The sequence below is a fragment of the Anabrus simplex genome, chromosome 11 (genome assembly GCF_040414725.1).
Source record: "Anabrus simplex isolate iqAnaSimp1 chromosome 11, ASM4041472v1, whole genome shotgun sequence".
Taxonomy (NCBI): Eukaryota; Metazoa; Arthropoda; class Insecta; order Orthoptera; family Tettigoniidae; genus Anabrus; species Anabrus simplex.
Window position 1 is genome coordinate 12,881,313 of NC_090275.1, and position 18,474 is coordinate 12,899,786.

Consider the following 18,474-nt stretch of genomic DNA (forward strand, 5'->3'; position numbering starts at 1 on the left):
GGTAAAAAAAGCGACACTACAATTCATCGGCCCCAGTCGCCAACTCTATAGCGACGAGGTACACACGAAACCAACACTACAATTCAACGGGCCCAGTTGTCAACTCTACGGCGACGTGCTAAACAACAACGACACTCCAACCAGTTCTGACACACAGCTTACCTTAATCTTTCTTGCACGCATCTCGCAATGGCTACTGCGGAACAACTTGCTACGGTCTTCCAAGCCTTACAGCAGCAACAACAACAATTTATGCAACAACAACAGGCAGCATTAATTCAGGCTATTCAAGCTATTTCTGTCTCTACACAGCCATCAGCTATTCCTCCGTTCTCTGCTTTTGATCCGGCTAAGGAAGAATGGTCAGTTTATTTAGCCCGCTTGCAACAGCATTTCATCTGCCATTCTGTCACAGATGATCAACGCCGCCGCGCACTATTTCTTAGTTCGGTTGGCAATGCTACGTGTGAATTACTACGTAAATTAAGTCCAGAAGAACACTTATCTGAGGTGCCCTTCACACAGCTCTTGGCCCGTCTCACGGAACACTATGCCAAAGCTCCTCACATAGTGGCTGCTCGCTATAAATTTTTTCAGAGCAGAAAGCAACCCCATCAGACACATACTGAATGGATAACTGAATTGCGTGGTCTAGCTAAACCCTGCCAGTTCATCTGCTCCAAAGACGGTTGTGGTTCATCCTACACTGATTCTCTCATTCGGGACATGATAATTTTACATACTCCTGAAGACAAAATACGTTTTGACGCTGTCAAGCAGAGTAACCCTTCTTTAGAAGACGTCCAGCGTATTGCTACGGTTTATGAGCTTACTACCAAGACTGCCGCAGCCATAGCTTCTCCACACGAAGTTGGACAAGTCTCGCCTCAGGCCCGCAAGTCCTCTGCTACAGTGAACCGTACGGATAAGGCGCTCTCCACCAAGCATTCTCGCCAGGTTCCCTCTCGTAATGCTACACGGAAGCCCAATTCTAAAAGCACCTCGAAACTCCTGCCTTCCTGCCGAGGTTGTTTCAAGCATCATGAACGTCGTGACTGTCGTTTTTTCAAAGCTACTTGTGAACGATGTAATAAACTTGGACACATTCAGACTGTCTGTCAAAGTTCGCTCCGCCCTGCTAAGACTACTGCAGCGCGCCGGAAGCATATACAGCCCCGCCAAGACATGGAAGTTGATCAGATCAATCTTATTCTTCCCACAAAGGATTCTCACAAAATCATCATTCCTCTCTCATTCTCTGATCGATCTGTCGATTTTCAATTAGACACTGGATCACCTGTCTCTATTATTAACTTGACTACCTACCACGACTTAGGTTCACCTTCATGCTCTCCAGCTGACATCCAGCTCGTGACATTTAACAAGACGAAAATTGACATCAAAGGTCAAATTAAGCTTCAGGCTAGTTATAAACGAATTCAGAAGGCCATTCCTCTTCTCGTAGTTAACAACTACACTGCATCAAACATTATGGGCATGGATCTATTTAACTTATTTGGTTTCCAGATACATGACAACATTAACGTCGTATCTACATTGCATCCTACTTCTGACGTTACCGCTCTCCTAGCGCAGTTTCCTGAAGTCTTCGACTCTCAGCTCGGAACAGCAAAAGACTATACAGCTCACATACAGCTGAAATCCGGAGCTAAGCCTCACTTCCTCAAAACACGTCCAGTACCCCTAGCACTTCAAGACCAGGTCACGAAAGAATTAGAAAGATGGATACAAACTGGAATTGTAGTACCAGTTACTTCTAGTCAATGGGCTACTCCACTCGTGGTAATCAAGAAACCTGATGGTAATGTTCGACTTTGTGGCGATTTTCGATCTACAGTCAACGCACAACTCGACACAGATATCTTTCCTATTCCACGTCCAGAAGACTTATTCCGTCGTCTCTCTGGTGGACAATTCTTCTCTCGAGTTGATCTTAAAGAAGCATATCTCCAGCTACTTTTAGACGAAGAATCTAAGAAATTTCTCACACTCAACACTCCTCTAGGACTGCTCCAGCTCCAGCGGCTCCCATTTGGTGTTTCATCCTCAGCGGCTATTTTTCAGCGCTATTTGGCTCAACTCACCGCCTCAATTCCCGGTTGTGCTAACTACCTGGATGATATTATTGTTACTGGAAAAGATCATCAGGAACATCTCACCAATCTCCGCCTTCTTCTCCAGAAATTGAAAGACAATGGCCTACGAGCGAATCTCGCTAAATGTACCTTCTTTCAGCCTCAAGTTCACTACCTCGGACATATACTTGATAAGAATGGAATTCGTCCTAGTATGCAGAATGTCTCCGCGATAGTAAACATGCCAGCACCTCAGAACCTCAAGCAGCTTCAGTCCTTCATAGGCAAAGCGAACTATTATAATAAGTTCATTCCACGCTTCGCTACAGTGGCAGCTCCATTAAACGCTCTACGTAAAAAAGGTGTTAAGTTTCAGTGGACTCCGCAATGCCAACAGGCATGGAAAACAATCAACAACGCCTTAATTCAAGCTATACAACTCACTCATTTTCAGCCCGACAAGATCATCACGCTAGCTACTGACGCTTCAGACTACGGTGTCGGTGCCGTTCTCTCCCAGAAGGATCGTAATGGACAAGAACGCCCCATCGCCTTCGCTTCGAAAACACTTAATGACCATCAACGTCGATACTCACAGATAGAGAAAGAAGCTTTAGCCATCATCTTTGGTATTCGCCGTTTCAATGAATATCTTTATGGCAACCATTTCCTGATCATTACCGATCATAAGCCTCTCGTACACTTATTCCATCCTGGTAATAAGATCCCAGAGAATTCCCTCAGAAAGCTTCAAAGATGGTCCATGTTCCTTTCTGATTATTCCTATCAGATTGTATATCGAGCCACATCCCAGCATTGTAATGCTGATGCCCTCTCCCGCTTACCCGTTGGTCCTGATACTGCCTTCGATTCTCAAGAATCTGAATGTCTTCAGTTGGACATAGAACTTGAAGATACTGTATCCAGTTTTCCTATTGCTGCTACCTGCATAGCTAAAGCTACGGATAAGGACAGTACACTTGCTACTGTACGTACTTACATCCGCAACGGTTGGCCTCTTCAGAGCACACTTCCTGCCCACCTGGCACCTTATCATCGTATGCAGCATCGTCTCACGACTCGTGCCGGAGTTGTACTACTAGAAGCAGGCACCATCTTCCGAGTGGTTATCCCACTTAGCCTACAGAAACAAGTTCTCGAGTTATTACACCAAAGCCATTGGGGTATCTCCAGAACAAAGCAACTCGCCCGTCAACACTGCTACTGGCCCGGTATTGATGCCGCCATCGAAAAGCTAATACGTCATTGTGAGCAATGTCAAACGAATCAGAACGCCCCGTCTTCTGATCTTGCTTCATGGCCTCCTGCTACTACTCCATGGGAACGAGTTCACATCGATTTCGCAGGTCCTTTCCTCAATTCCATGTGGTTAATAGTCATCGATTCACTGTCAAACTTTCCATATGTCGTGGATATGCATTCGACTACTACAACCGAAGCTACCATTCGTGCTCTCCAGAAAATCTTTACTACAGAAGGTTTACCGCAAGTACTCATTTCGGACAACGGACCTCAATTTACAGCTACTGCTTTTCAGAACTTTTGTACACATAATGGCATTCGTCATATCCTAGCACCACCTTTTCACCCTCAATCTAATGGTGAAGCTGAACGCTTCGTACAAACATTTAAAAGAAGTATGAAGAAAGCTGTCTCTTCAGGCTTAACTAAAGACCAAGCCTTGCTCCAACTCTTAAACAACTACAGAACTCTACCCGGCGCTGATAATGTCACTCCTGCACAGAAGCTCCATGGACGACCTCACAGAACTTTACTTTCTCTGTTACAGCCTCTTCCGGCCCAGCATAAGACCTCACCAACGAAGTTCTCCCTCAACGACAAGGTCTACACCAGGACATTCAAATCCAACCCACTCTGGATACCTGGAGTCATCTGCAGATCTTTGGGTCATCGTCTCTACGAGATACAGACTACGGAGAAACGTATCTGCCGCCATCAAGATCAGATACGTCTGCGCTACCGCCCCTGTCCAGCTATTGATGCTATTGCTAAACCAGATAAATCTATTGCTGAACGAGCTTTAGATCATTTAATAACAATGGGTTCCTTTCAGGACGAGACAGCGCCACTCCGCCCAGTTCCAGCTCCGGACAATACAACAGAGATATCAGCAGCTCCGCCCCAGCATCGCAGTCGCCGCCAGCGCCGCCGCCGTTTCACGCCGTACCGGCGCATTTAGGAAGGGAGGGTGTTGTATGTCCGGCGCTCCCTTCTCGCTCCGCCTGCCAGCTGCACGCGCGCCTGTGTATCATTCTGCTAGCTTCGACGCGCAGCCCTCAGTGCGCGTGCCTGACCATCGAGTGTACTATAAATAGGAGCTCCCTGTCTGCTCACTGGCCCACTTGCCCCGGTGTCCAGCTCCAGAATACACCCTACGTCGAGCACGGAGGCTACTCCTCTTGAAAATGTGCTTCGACCAGGTGGACTGAATTTCTGGCAGTACGAGGTTTCACCTCTGGTCACCGCTCCCTTACCTGTTTCCACTGCCTATGTTCCGTAATTCTTTTACAAGCCATTTTCATTCCCTAATTTACGCAAGCTCCCTTAGTTTCGCTAGGTGGAATTTCTTCAATCAATTGAACTTGCTCTTTAGGAATTCAGGCACTTCAACCAACAAAGACTCTCATGAACATTTATGTTAGTGTGCCAGATAGTTCTCGACTATCAAAGTGTCAATTCACAAAGACTATCTTTTCAAGATAGAAGTGTATATAAAGACTGCAAACCTGTACATATTGTATAAAGACAGACTTTTCTCAAGATTCAATATTCCTTTTTGCTTCAAGATAAATTTCAGTTATTTGTGTAAATATTATAAAGTGAAGCAATAAAAGTTGTGTTTTGTAAACTTCAACCTTGGTTACAACAAGTACCGCAACATGACAAATACCAGGCTGGTAAGTAGCGATAAGTACCATTATGAGGGGCCGTTGACCTGGGTTTTGGACCCCTTTAGACAACAAGCATCTTCGATTCAGGATTATGCTTTAGAAGCGGTGCCTTGGTCAGTAATACTATTGTTTATAATAGTTTCTGGGTCGGATTCACTGATTGTTTTAAATTCATATCCATCCATTCATTCTTCATCACATTTTATATTCTGGTCAGTGGATGATTTTGAACTTTTAAATTTCATTACATTTCGTACCATGATCTAGATGTTAAGCCCCTTTAAACAAGCATCGTCATTTCTTCGAAATGCACATAATGACTTAAGGTGCTTATCTTGTTGCTTTGTGACTACCATAACCACCACATTGTGTCTTCTCTCTTTCAGCTACGTTGTAGTCTCTATCTTGTGTTCCTGATTCTGAATGATGTGATAGAGCAGAATAGTGCGCGCACATTAACGTAAATATCTAACCCGAATTAACAGTGACAACAGGCTGCTTAGTTGCAGCCTTCATTTATTACAAATCAGCCTTGTTTAAGCCTGCCTTCCTCTCGATTCTCACCCCTACACACCCTTTTCCTTAACTTTGTTAAGTGAGTTTTGCTTAACCTCGGTGCAGGTTGTATGCATTTAATACATCGCTGAGTCGACAAGACGCCAGTAACCAACTAATTGAGACCATTGTAAGGTTTACTAGGAAAGAGAAAGTTTGCATGATAGAGAGGAAGTTCATGGTTTATTTAGGGCGTGACGTCGATCGTGTCTCAGGTGGACACTTTTCTTTCTGGTTAAGAAATACGGAGGATGGTTATCTAATTGTACTTTCAATTAAAACACTAATTACCACCACCATTGCCACATTTAGAAAAAAATAAGCATGTCAGTCGTTCATATGTATGTTAAAAGTATTATTGTGATCTCCTAGATGTTTAGTTTTTAATCTTATTCTTATATCCTCAGTAGGAAAATGTATCTTACGCTTTTTATGCATTCTTTTATTAGATTTTGTATGTTAGGTGATACATTTAAGTTAAAGTGGCAGTTAGTTACAGCCAAACGGACCTCTGGTCCTACTTGTAATTAACTTTAAATAAATATATTTCTATTTCTATTCCATAGAGTAAATTTGAATCGCAAAAGGATGATGGAACATATTAATAAAGGGAATCTTTCGAAGATTCCCCACCAACTTACAACCATGGCTAGGATTTATATGTAAATACGCATTTGTTTATCACAAAGATAGTATTTTTTTTCAAACTTAACTTTTATCAGTTATGTTATTTTTGATACAAGCTTATTTATGAAACGTTAACTCGAATGCAATGTTTCAAAGAGAACACATGGTTTGTAAATAAGCTTACTTTTGTTTATATCAGACATTTGAGAATTGTTTTCTATATTGATATATTGAATTCACAAAGCAAGTGTGTTGACAAAAACGTTTTAGTGTTTAAATTAACGAAATTTCTGCAATTACGGTACCTGTCGTGATTTGTTGAATCCATTCATAACGAGGTTCATTGTATGTATTTAGGCTAAAAATTGGTTCGAGAGGAAAGGAAAGTAAAACCGTCTTTAGCAGCAAATTTGTGTCAGCACACGCATCTGTGATTTAAATTATGCTTGATACACTAAGGTGACCAGAATTACTTGACCAACTACATAATTATATTAATGTGGAAGACAAAAAATAATGTGGAAACTTTTTTTTCAAGTGTACTTCCTAAACTTTGACTGCTTAACATAAAATGGTATACACATGCAAGTAGTTATTAATATAGGGCATTCACTTTTCTACTTATGGAAGAATTTGCCACCTCCAGCAATTGGGGATACTCTTTTGTTAACACTTCATACATCACTTTTATCTTAAATTCCACTTTAATCACACGCCTCTGTGTCGACTACAAACTGTTGTTCAGGGAAGGAGTGTAACAGAAGTTTTGGGCAGACTGACAATCATGCACAATAACTAAACCCGTGTAGGAGCAAAATGGCGTTAAAGATAATCCATCTAGTCATCATATGTGAAAGTGGCCTGTCTCACTCAGTTAAGCTGTACGTTACGTGACCCACAATTATATCCCTACTTTTATTTCACTATTATGTTGTCGTTAACAATGTTACATGGTTTCTTTCAATTCTATTATATACTATGGTCCTTGCCATTTCATATTTCAACGTAGGCACCAGCATTAGCAGCACACCGTTGCAGTCGGGGCCCAACGTTCCTGACGGACCGTTGCAACATGCTACAAACTTTTGTTTATCCCATTGTTTCAACCTGGGACCAAGTGGACAATGTGCATTTTATGCACGATGGGGCACCTCCCCATTTTGCATTGATTTCGCGAGAATGGCTTGGCAAAGCTTTTCCAGGCCGCGTTATTGGACGTCGCGGAAATGTTGAGTGGCCACCGAGAAGTCCAGACTTGACGTCGCGGAAATGTTGAGTGGCCACCGAGAAGTCCAGACTTGACGTCGCGGAAATGTTGAGTGGCCACCGAGAAGTCCGGACTTGACGTGGTGGAAATGTTGAGTGGCCACCGAGAAGTCCGGACTTGACGTCGCGGAAATTTTGAGTGGCCACCGAGAAGTCCGGACTTGACGTCGCGGAAATTTTGAGTGGCCACCGAGAAGTCCGGACTTGACCCCATTCGAATTTTTCTTCTGGGGATATTTGAAAGGGAAGGTGTATGCCAGAAAACCGCGTGACTTCGACACTTTGGAAGCAGTCATTAGGAAAGAGTGTGCGTGGGTACCAAACGACATGTTGCAATGGTTTGTCAGGAACGTTGGGCCCTGACTGCAACGGTGTGCTGCTAATGCTGGCTGCGTCGAAATATGAAATGGCAAGGACCATAGTACTTAATAGAATTGATTGCAACCATGTAACATTGTTAATGACAGAATAATAGTGAAATAAAAGTAGGAATATAATTGTGGATCACCCTGTACACTGAAGAAATTAACACCGGAAACGCTTGTGCAATGAAAAAAAATCTGACCTATTTCAAACGATTTGAATCATCCATGTCATCACTTCACCACCTCATGATTAAGAAAACCGTATGTCCGAGAGGGTTCTAGGACATTTCGTACCACTTGATCGGTTATTTACCTGCGAAATGTCAGCTAATGACTTTAAAATATTTAGGAGAGAACATTCCGTAGCACTTGGAAGAGTGGAAAGTATTGCGAAGTAAAAACGATTTCCTAATGAATGTATTGACCACTGATGCAGAAGCCTGTCCATTACTAAATTTACCGGGCGAGTCGGCCGTGCGGTTAGGGGCGCGCAGCTGTGAGCTCGCATCCGGGAGGTAGTGGGTTCGAACCCCACTGTCGGCAGCCCTGAAGATGGTTTTCCCTAGTTTCCCATTTTCACACCAGGCAAATGCTGGGACTGTACCTTAAGGCCACGGCCGCTTCCTTCCCATTCCTAGGTCTTTCCTCTCCCATCGTCGCCATAAGACCTACCTGTGTCGGTGCCACGTAAAGCAAATAGGAAAAAAAAAGCGTTACTAAATATCTAATTTTTTTCGGTGTCCACTGGTGATACATTTTCAGCCTCGAGAATAAATTTTGTGTATACATATTCCATTTTTCAGTTGTGATTACAAAGCAAGAAATGAATAAATGATGGTTCTGTCTATAAGAATACTTATTTTTTGAAGTTATGTAACTTACCAATAAAAGCACAGTAAAAAATTACTCGAACAAATTTCCTTAAAGTGTCCTCTACCGGTGCGTTTACGTTATGTTTTATAATTTTTGGTGTTTATTTATCCAAACAAATAACAAGTTCGTCATGGTATGTTTTATTCCAAGTTCTACGAATATGAGAGAGCTCTCAAGGAGGATCTGAGTTTTCCATTTTCTTCATACTGCTTCATTATTCTGCCAAGCCGTTCATCATTTCTTCCTTCCCTTTGAACTTTCAATGCTCAGTTCGTACTTTATGAAGGCGCAGTTGGAATTTTCTCCCTCTCATTTCAAACACATCACGACGTCTTTTATTGTACAGTTTGGCCTTCCTAAGTGTGTTCAAACGGTTGTTCCAGCCCTCGGCAGAATTTGTTGTCCTATGACGCGTTTGGTGACAGTTCCATATTTCTATTGGAAAGTCCGGTTTCTCCAGCCAATTCTCAACGGAATAATAAAAAAACAGACTTAACTTGGCAGACTCTGGGGCTTCAGAGTGAATCTCCACCCAGCCATCATGAACATTCTCTGGTTTTACAAGTAACAAAGCCAGGGCTGCACACATTCGGATGTGGAGACGTATATCGTCGTTTTCACGGTAATCAGTTGAGAGCCCTAATTCTTGTACTCTGCGCCAAGGACAGTTTTTCATATGAAAAAAGCATCCATGTACATGTGCTGAAGGTAGCACTTCTCGAATCGCATTTCATTATTCACGTTCACTGTTTCTGGATTCCACTCTGGAACAGCTTGACGGATTAATTGAAATAATCGAATGTACGTTCCTTTCTTCTTGTTGGGCAATAGGGCAAAAATAACGAGGTTGACGTTAGTTTCTTCATCCGTAGTCCCAACATCCACATAAATGCTGCATATTTGTGAAAACTGTATACTAGAGTACTTAAAGGTTCCGTCCATGAAAAAGATTTTGAAACATTTCAAACTCTCTTTGCCCTTGTCACCACTGAAAACTATATTCTGTCCTCTTGTCCATCGTCGGTAGGAGAAAAGAAGTTAGTTCCATCAGCCATCTTCAGGGTTTCTTAGATCGAAGACCAGTTCTTGGGATTGTTAGACTCTCTGGTGTTCCCTTGCGCATTATACTGGTATCACTGCCGACGTAAGGTTCTTGTAATAGACTACTGATTGGCCATTTTCGCAACGAAGTCGTACCCTGTAAAAAATGGCAATAATAATAATTATAAAGTTATAAATAAAACAACTTATAACAGTTATTATGAAAAATTGTTTCGAACGCAGAGAGTTGACGCTGAAAACCGTTTTTAAAATAATGAAACGATACGACAAAGATTTTAAAACTGGCAATGGCCATTTAGGCTTATCCAGTTATTCGCTCACAACGAATAATAACCCCCCTATAAATTTTTCAGTAATCCAGATTATATCGGGTACAGAGTGCTAATGTAGTTCGAGTCTTGTAGGCTTAGTCTAGTTGTAGTGTAAATACAGTATCTGTATAAATATCTGATATAATTTAACTTCAGCAGTTGCTATTGTTCAATGAGTCTTACAAAAGGTTATATAATAGTCTATCTAATTTCTTCATTTTATACTTAGTTTTTATGTAATCTTTCGCTATAACATATTTTAAATGTAATTTAGCAGTAGAAAGATACCTACTCGTGAGTATGTATTGTGTTCTAAAATAAAGTAAACTAGAAAATTTTAGTGTCATTTCTGTAAGAAGCTACAGAATGAAAAACCACACTAACCTTTGTCGTGAAGATCGCCGAAAGTCTAGGTGTGAATTTTTGAAATAGGTGTTTCTTCCTCCCGCGCCCTTTTCTTCGCCAAATGCGTTCGTTTGTTTACTTGTAGCTGCGCATCGTCCAGAAATCCACACACGTGACTGCTTGAAGGGCCACTGATAACTTTATTTCCTCTTGATTTTTTATAATCACACAAGACTTGTCCGATTATTGCTTTACAGAAATCCAAGTAACAGTATCGTCTTTTGCCTAACGTTTCTTCCTTATTCTTATCCCTCGAAGTGCGCACACAAACCGCCCCTAGTCGTAGTACACAACGCCATGTTACAATTCCAAAATTTTAAAAGCCGTACGGTGTGACCACCTTCCGTCGGGCGCAACTGATCTGACACACGTGTTAATTCGTCATTCGCTCGGATCTAGCTTCTTCCACCTATATTCACAATAGTAATAATATGATCCATCCATGTGCTCGCCAGGCCCTTTGCGCCCGAACACGATGGACAGTATATTTGTATTGTATTGTATTGTTTTGTTTCAGGATTTATGCTTCAAAAATCGACGTTCTTATGATAATATTTATGTAAACGTAAGTGATAAGTATAGTTTTAGCCGGGCTGAGTGGCGCTGGCCCTCTGACACCAACTTGGGAGGTTCGATCCTGGCTCAATCCGGTGGTATTTGAAGGTGCTCAAATACGTCTGCCTCGTGTCGGTAGATTTACTGGCACGTAAAAGAACTCCTGCGGGACTAAATTCTGGCACCTCGGCGTCTCCGAATGCCGTGAAAGTAGTTAGTGGGACGTAAAGCAGATTGCATTTTTAAGTATAGTTTAAAGGGCACTTATTAAAATAATATAGAAGTTTTTTTCAGCAAATGCTGTAAATTATTTTTGTTTCTGATTTCTAAACTGAGCCTGTCAAGCTCATTACGCTCGCAATCGCAATACGTGAAAATGGCATTCTCATCTGACATCAAGTGCTACGGAATGGGGATTACGGGAGAACCTTTCGCAGGTAGATAACGACCTAAGTGGTACGAAGTGTTCTCAAAAATCAATTGGTACCTACGGAATGTTCGTGGTAAGAAATGTCCGGACACCGTCCGGGAGACTTCTTTCAATTCAGCGTTATCTGACATCGAATAACTTGTGAGCTATCACTTTTATCTATTAAAAATAAAACATATTCTCATATAATTTACGCATATAGGCTACAGTGTATAGTTTGTTTGCATCCTACAGTAGAATCGGTTATAAGCTCATGCAATCTGTGTAATTAACAACCTAATAGAGAACTTGGATGTTATTACACGTGCCTACTGGTGTCATAATTTTCCCGTTTTTTAAGTAATAAATATATAATATAAATTATAGGAATTCAGAATGTTTATTTTTTTATTAATACATACCCTCTTCGCTTTCTTTGCCTCTAACCTTGTCATGACACAATCAGCTGTTGGATTGGTTGCCAGGAATATGATGGCCGCACGGGCTTGGCTACACCGTCGCTGTAGTTGCCAGTAGAGGATTGTGGAGGTGCGGAGTTGATTCACATAGGCTTGCAGACTGAGCACCGAAAGGTATAACAGGCCATCATGACATGAGATTGTCATTAAATCGGCCAAGAACACACAATTTACTACATAAATTCACGGAACATGTTCAGCCTTTTGTACAAAGCCTTTCTATTTTAAACCTGTACCGTTTGCTAGCTTCACGGTCTATAGGTTGCCGTATTGACATACCGCGTGGGTGTGGTCAGTGCATCACGTGCTGTTAGCGGAGCAGGAAATAACTCGAGGATATGCCTGCGGTGACTTTCCTTCCTACAGCAGAACATTTCAACCAGCGGACAAAAGTACTGTGAGGTATCGCCCGGGACCAATTTATTTTTCCGTATTACAAAAATAAAATAATATTGACGTATATACTATTAAACCAACCGTGAAATACAGGAGTATTGTATCATCGTTGCGCCTGTGAAAACCGTTATTTGATAACATATTTGGAGGAATACTGACCCGCAGCACATATATTACGAAGAGCGAAAATTCCTCGACAGTTTTAACCACCGGCCAAAGTTGTAAGCTGAAGTAGGCCTGTTTCACGTAGTGGTGTGGACGGTCTGTGTTTTGTCGTACTTTGTAATCGCTGTAGTTCGGCTCCATGGCTAAGTGGTTAGCGTGCTGGCCTTTGGTTTCAAGGGTCCCGGGTTCGATTCCCAGGAGGGTCGGAAATTTTAACCGTCATTCGTTAATTCCGCTGGCGCTGGGGCTATGTGTATGTGTCGTCTTCATCATCTTTTCATCCTCATCACGACACGCAGGTCGCCTACGGGAGTCAAATCAAAAGACCTGCACCTGGCGACCCTAAATGTCCTCGCCATTTCATTTATCGCTGTAGTTCATACTACAGTATGTGGCAGGTTGTATTGAGGAAGTACAACTAGGTAATCATCCTCTCTGTGTGCCATGCTGATGCACTATTTACGCTCAGGCGGCAGGGCGTCGGCCTCTCACCACTGGATACCGTGGTTCAAATCCCGGTCACTCCACGTGAGATTTGTGCTGGACAAAGTGGAGGCGGGACATGTTTTTCTCCGGTTTTTTCTGTCTTTCATTCCAGCAACTCTCCCCATTAAAGTTTCATTTCATCTGTCAATCATTATCATTGCTTCGGCAGCCGGCACATTTCCTATCTCCGCCGCTAGATGGGGGCTTTATTCATCCCATTCCTGATCCGGTCGAATGACTGGAAACAGGCTGTGGATTTTCATTTTCAATGTGGATTATTGATTATTAGCTTGTGAACCATTTCTATTTCTTGTTTTTAAGGTGTTATTTAGCCATTTCCATCGTCTGAGCCATGTTCTTGCATTCACTCATTATTCTATGTTTGTAATTTAAAGATCCATAAATTTGATTTTCCACACTTAAATAAATTCATTCGCCTAGTTCGCGCATTGATTGTTTATTTTTAATCACTTATATATTTCATGACAGTGCCACATAAAAATTAGCCATGTTCGTTCTGTAACTTCACAACTGTGTATGTTAAATTTTCAAATCGTTTACGTATGTATTGTACCTGTAAAGCCGTACGCGAAATAAATATATAAACAAACAAATAAAAAAATCATAAATAAACGTGTCTGTTTAGATAATCCCCATAGAAGTGTTATTCAGCACAAGAGTTCGTTGACATGTTGAAGAACTGTTCTTCTTTTTTTTTTTCATAGAATAAAGAAACTGGTATACTGTCCGCAAACATTTTCTGAGTTTGGGAAACAAGAATTATCAGTGAAAAAATATTAAGCGCATCTTTCATTTTTCTATCTTATGGAATTAATCTCTTTCCGTTTTCGCGTTTGACAGATTCCGCTTTAACGCAAACTGTTATTTTTAGTGGGGCCATCAAATTTGCCGACGTTGGACTGATAATCAGCTTTATTCCCGTTCGACATTCAGCAAGTTACTGTATTTTTATGGCATAGCTTTGGTTTCGGGTGGAAGTTCTTTCATGATGATTCCAATTTGATATAGATGTTGATTCTCATAGGGAATCTGAAATATTTGTCCCGAATGAGTACATTCATAATACCAATATAAATGATCCGTTATTGGACGGTATGCACTAGCCAGCGTCTTGGTAGGTGTGCTAGGTACCAACTGATGAGCCCAATAACGGAATTCCAGTTTGGGAGCTTCCATCCTGGCCATCGGAACTGTGTAGCCTACAAAATGAAATGCCGCCCGTGTTGTTAGCGTGCAGTGTTCCTATAATCGAAGAAAATACATCGAGTTAAGAACTCGTTCGTTCAGTTTTCCTGTCGGCGCTTTTGAATGCTTTCGGATGAAATAGATGGCCATCATGCGGAGGCTAGACGAACGGAGCAGAGCGTATGCTCGAAATCAACTCCTCGAAGACCAAAGTGCTGATTGTAGTCCGCCACAATAACACACCTGACATTATATTTGTCGACTACGAGGTCGTCAGTCGCATCGATTACCTGGTATCACCAACACCGAAGACTTGCGAACCTTGGCGCTGTAGGCTTATTGTGATGGCAGGGGAACTCTTCCTGGCGATTGGAAGGCACATCCATCACTATCAGGACGAAACTCATTCTTGTGCGAACTGTAATCTTCGCTGTTGCGACCTGTGCAGCGGAAACTTGGACGATGAAGATGATTGATCGCCGGAGAAATGACTCTTTACATATGTGATGAGGTACGATATTTCTCCAAATACTATAGACGGCGCACCGAACTAATGAATGAATTCTGAAACAGCTGGACGTCAGGACGAAATTGTTGACCCTTACCTGGTGTTTGGGTCACATAGGCAGGGGAGACCAGCGGCAGTAGAAAGAAGAGAGTAAAGTTGACCGCTGAAGAAGGGAATGTACACTGTCGTGATGGATAGGCCCGATCAAGAAACTGACGTGGGGATGAGTCTTCAGAAACTCTTGGAGGAAGACCGTTAGCATAACGTCACTATACCCTTAAGTAGGATTGGACTGGGAGAGAAAGATATTCATTAATGCACAAGAAACAAGTTGCGGTGCGAAACCACTGCAGTTTTGTTTAGTTACCAGGGATATACAACTTCGAACAGCGTATTATGAAGGACTTTGTTAAGCATTACTCAACTATGTTTGCAGGAAAACCTAAGGTGTGAAGTTTTAGACTAATAGAGGGAAAGAAGTCCGAATTTTCTCAACTGCCCTTGCTCAAGAGTATAGAATATTTGCCTTCTGCTTATGCTGAGGACGGTAGTGTACATCTACTGTATCCCTTACCTGTCGTAAGAGCGACTAAATTGAGGGGTCTCAATTTTGGGAGCGGGAGCTCTTTTTCTCGTTGTTATTCGGTTTGTGAGGTGAGGCCTAGGAGGTCTTTTATTGTCGCGCCCTTCGAGGCCCTTCCTTTGCTGACGTCATCTTTCTTCGAAGGGTCGGAAGTTGTGTTAAGAGCGGGTGATTGCCCAGTTGTCACCGGGCAGTTGGCTATTTGTAGCTAACATAATGCAGTACCTTTGAAGTCCCGTCCGTCGGAACATATTTCAGTTTGGGATTTATTAGAATGGTAATCGCCGTTACACTTTTAAAACTGGAAATATTACCACTGAGTAGCGTTAATACATTTCTTAATATTTATAATTCATTCAGAGAGAGAATGTATGCTAACAGAGAAATGTTCTACCAGGAATGAAAACAGGAAAAATCATTTTATAAAAGTAAAGATACTAGAGTCTGGCTCCTTGGGTGAATGGTCGTTTCGTAGGGCTCCGGGTTCGGGGGCTGGGTGTTTGTGGTACAGTACAGATTTTCATACTAACCACCCCGTAAACACGCAGTGCTGAATTCATCCATGCATACAGTGCAGGGTTGGTGTCAGGAAGGCCATCCGGCCATATAGGGGATACCGGTAATTGGAAACAAGAAATACATAACATTCAAAACTTCAAGTGAATTTGTATTGATTTAATTTTTTTTTCTGCGTTTGGAAATGTTGTTCGTGTCGAAGATTTGACACTGTCAGCGTAGTCGTGAAAAACTTCTAGTAGCAGTGCTTCAAGTTTCGAATTTTTAAGGGTGATTCTGTTTGCAATCTATGATGCAAACATGGATACCCTGCTGTACCTTGAGCTACACTTTCTGCCATAGATCACCAAACAGAGATCCTTCATCTGGTAGAATAGAATGGAATGTCGAAATTGACATGCAGGCAGCCTAGATGCCGTCAAATCTCAACTCCTGTACACGGTAGTTGAGGTTCATCAAATTGTGAAAAATAATCATTCTCGAGACCATGCTGGGTTTTTGTACGCGGTGAAAATTTCATTATAGTTTGCTGAAGAAATTGTAGGAATCTTTCTGGGAACGATAGGATACTGTAGCAAAAGAGAGAAGAATGCTTGGAATTCGACGTAGGAAGAGAGCTGCAAAAGATCCACGGAAGACCCGGTGCACCGATAACCGACAGTGGGATTCGAACTCATGTTTCTTTGGATTGTATGGTCAGTGCACAAAGCGATCAAGTATTCGGAAAAAGAGTGAAGACTTCTGTCTTTGTGGGCGATAACGGAACTGTTGGACTGAAAGTGGTTGCTCATACTGCTGTTCAGATCGGCCACCGTACTTCCTCACGTTTGGCCCAATGAAGGTTGACTGCCGTGTGCTCGCTTGTGTGACGGTCGTGCTCGACTGCCCCTCCTCTTGGCTCTGCCTTTCGCCAGCTCACAGCCAGTGAGTGAGTCAGTCAGTGTTGTGTTGCTATCAGAACTAGGTATATTACGTGCGTGTTCTTTGTGCTGTTTTAGTAATAGTGACGGCTAAAGTATGACTGCTGTCTTGTCTGTGTGCTGCAACAATAAAGTGAACTGATGGTGAGTCTGCTGAAGTATCCTAACACTGGAAAGTTTATCTCAATGCTTTACTGGAGCAGCGCACTCAATAGACCTCATCGCTTCGTGTGGTGACTCATCTGCAGGCACGTGTTTGGTGAGTGCTTCATTTGCTTGTTAATGTTTGTAAAAGATCGTCCCCCAAAAATTGCTCCCAGCAGCGATCACTTAAGTAGCTTACAGACTCGAGACAAACATCTGATGACCTGGCGCAGAGTGAATTTTCTCCAAGAGAACAAAGTAACATACGGCAATACACGTACAATGTTTAGTAGCATATGGTTTAATACAGGTGATACTTCACTGACCTATTGATTTTGTTATAATGTTCATTTTGACTACTTTAGATTACAGTTGGCACACTTCATTTCACATTTTTAATTATACGAAATAAATTTAAGTTTTACCCACAAGTTCTTAGGTAACCTAATACATGACCTTCTTCCTTGTAAATTCCATGTCTTTGTGCTGCGTGGCCTCCGGTGCATGCCTTTCTGTTTGACACCCGTGGGCGACTTGCTTTTATGATAATGAGGTAGGGAGAGGGTGGAACGTGGGGTTGGCACTGCCCCTGTCTAATAACACCAAGGCTTAACGTCTCCATCCGACACGAATTGCCATAACACAATCATATGCCCTCACTCCACGTGGATAGCTTCATGTTTATCCTTTGATAACTTCCCACGGTTTGCGTTGTATGCTCCTTCCATCATCGACTCCTGTGATCATGAGTTGTGTGCTGTCTTTCTCTTCTGTGAGTAGAGTGTATAAGGATGAGTGACACACTCCTGCCAAGCTTCGGTTCGGTTATTAGTTCTTGGTTCATTATTTATTGCAACCAAATGCTGATTTTGAGGGCGTATTTAGGGAAGGTGCGGTGGGAGTGTGCTGCAGGGAGGCCGTAGCCTCTCCCGAAATTTTTCTCTTGGCCCTCCAGCACGGAAATAATTTCATAATAAAATGTAAATCAGTAATATTTAGCTAAATCAGTTCATAGCGGGAAATGTTACTTCGGAAAGAGAAACTTTATTTTATCATAAGGGAGTTTTCTTAAGATAGAACTTCTTTGGTTTTCGATGACGTCAATCGGTGACGTTTGTCATTTCAGCCTGCTATAAAAATGTACGAATAAACACACTTGAATTATGGAGAAAAAACAGATTGAAAGCGAGTATTCATTATCGGGAGAAAAGAGGTCCCGTGAAACACATTCCTCAAACTGCAGTGGTATCTCTAAATGTGACAAAACATCTGTCTGTGTTCTGAAGATATTCGATGTTGCAGCAGTTTCTACTGCTTCTGCAGAAAGTAATTTTTCAACCCTAAGACAGAGATGTATCTTATAAGGACAGCATCTGAATGACTATGAAATGAACTTGCCTTGCTGTCGATTCATCGTGATATTCATGTGTCTGATGCAGTTGTGGATAAGTTTGGCACTGTTCCAAGAAAACTTGATTTTTATTCATTCATATTAATAGTAGTGTCTTTAAAAATGGAGATTACCGGGCGAGTTGGCCGTGCGGTTAGGAGCGTGCAGCTGTGATCTCGCATCCGGGAGATAGTGGGTTCGAACCACACTGTCGGCAGCCCTGA

At 42.1% G+C, this 18,474-nt stretch overlaps 1 protein-coding gene across 5 annotated transcripts in view; it reads left to right on the top strand.

Moving 5' to 3' along the window:
• Positions 1–18,474, top strand: part of Klc (kinesin light chain) — a 416,901-nt gene that overhangs the window by 29,716 nt on the left and 368,711 nt on the right. The window contains exon 1 of one of the 5 annotated variants that reach the window (XM_067155485.2): positions 16,000–16,975. The exons of the other annotated variants lie outside the window; for them this stretch is intronic. The gene's annotated coding sequence lies outside the window, so the exon portion shown is untranslated. Of the gene's footprint in view, positions 1–15,999; positions 16,976–18,474 lie in introns of those variants that run through there. 5 annotated transcript variants of the gene reach the window in all.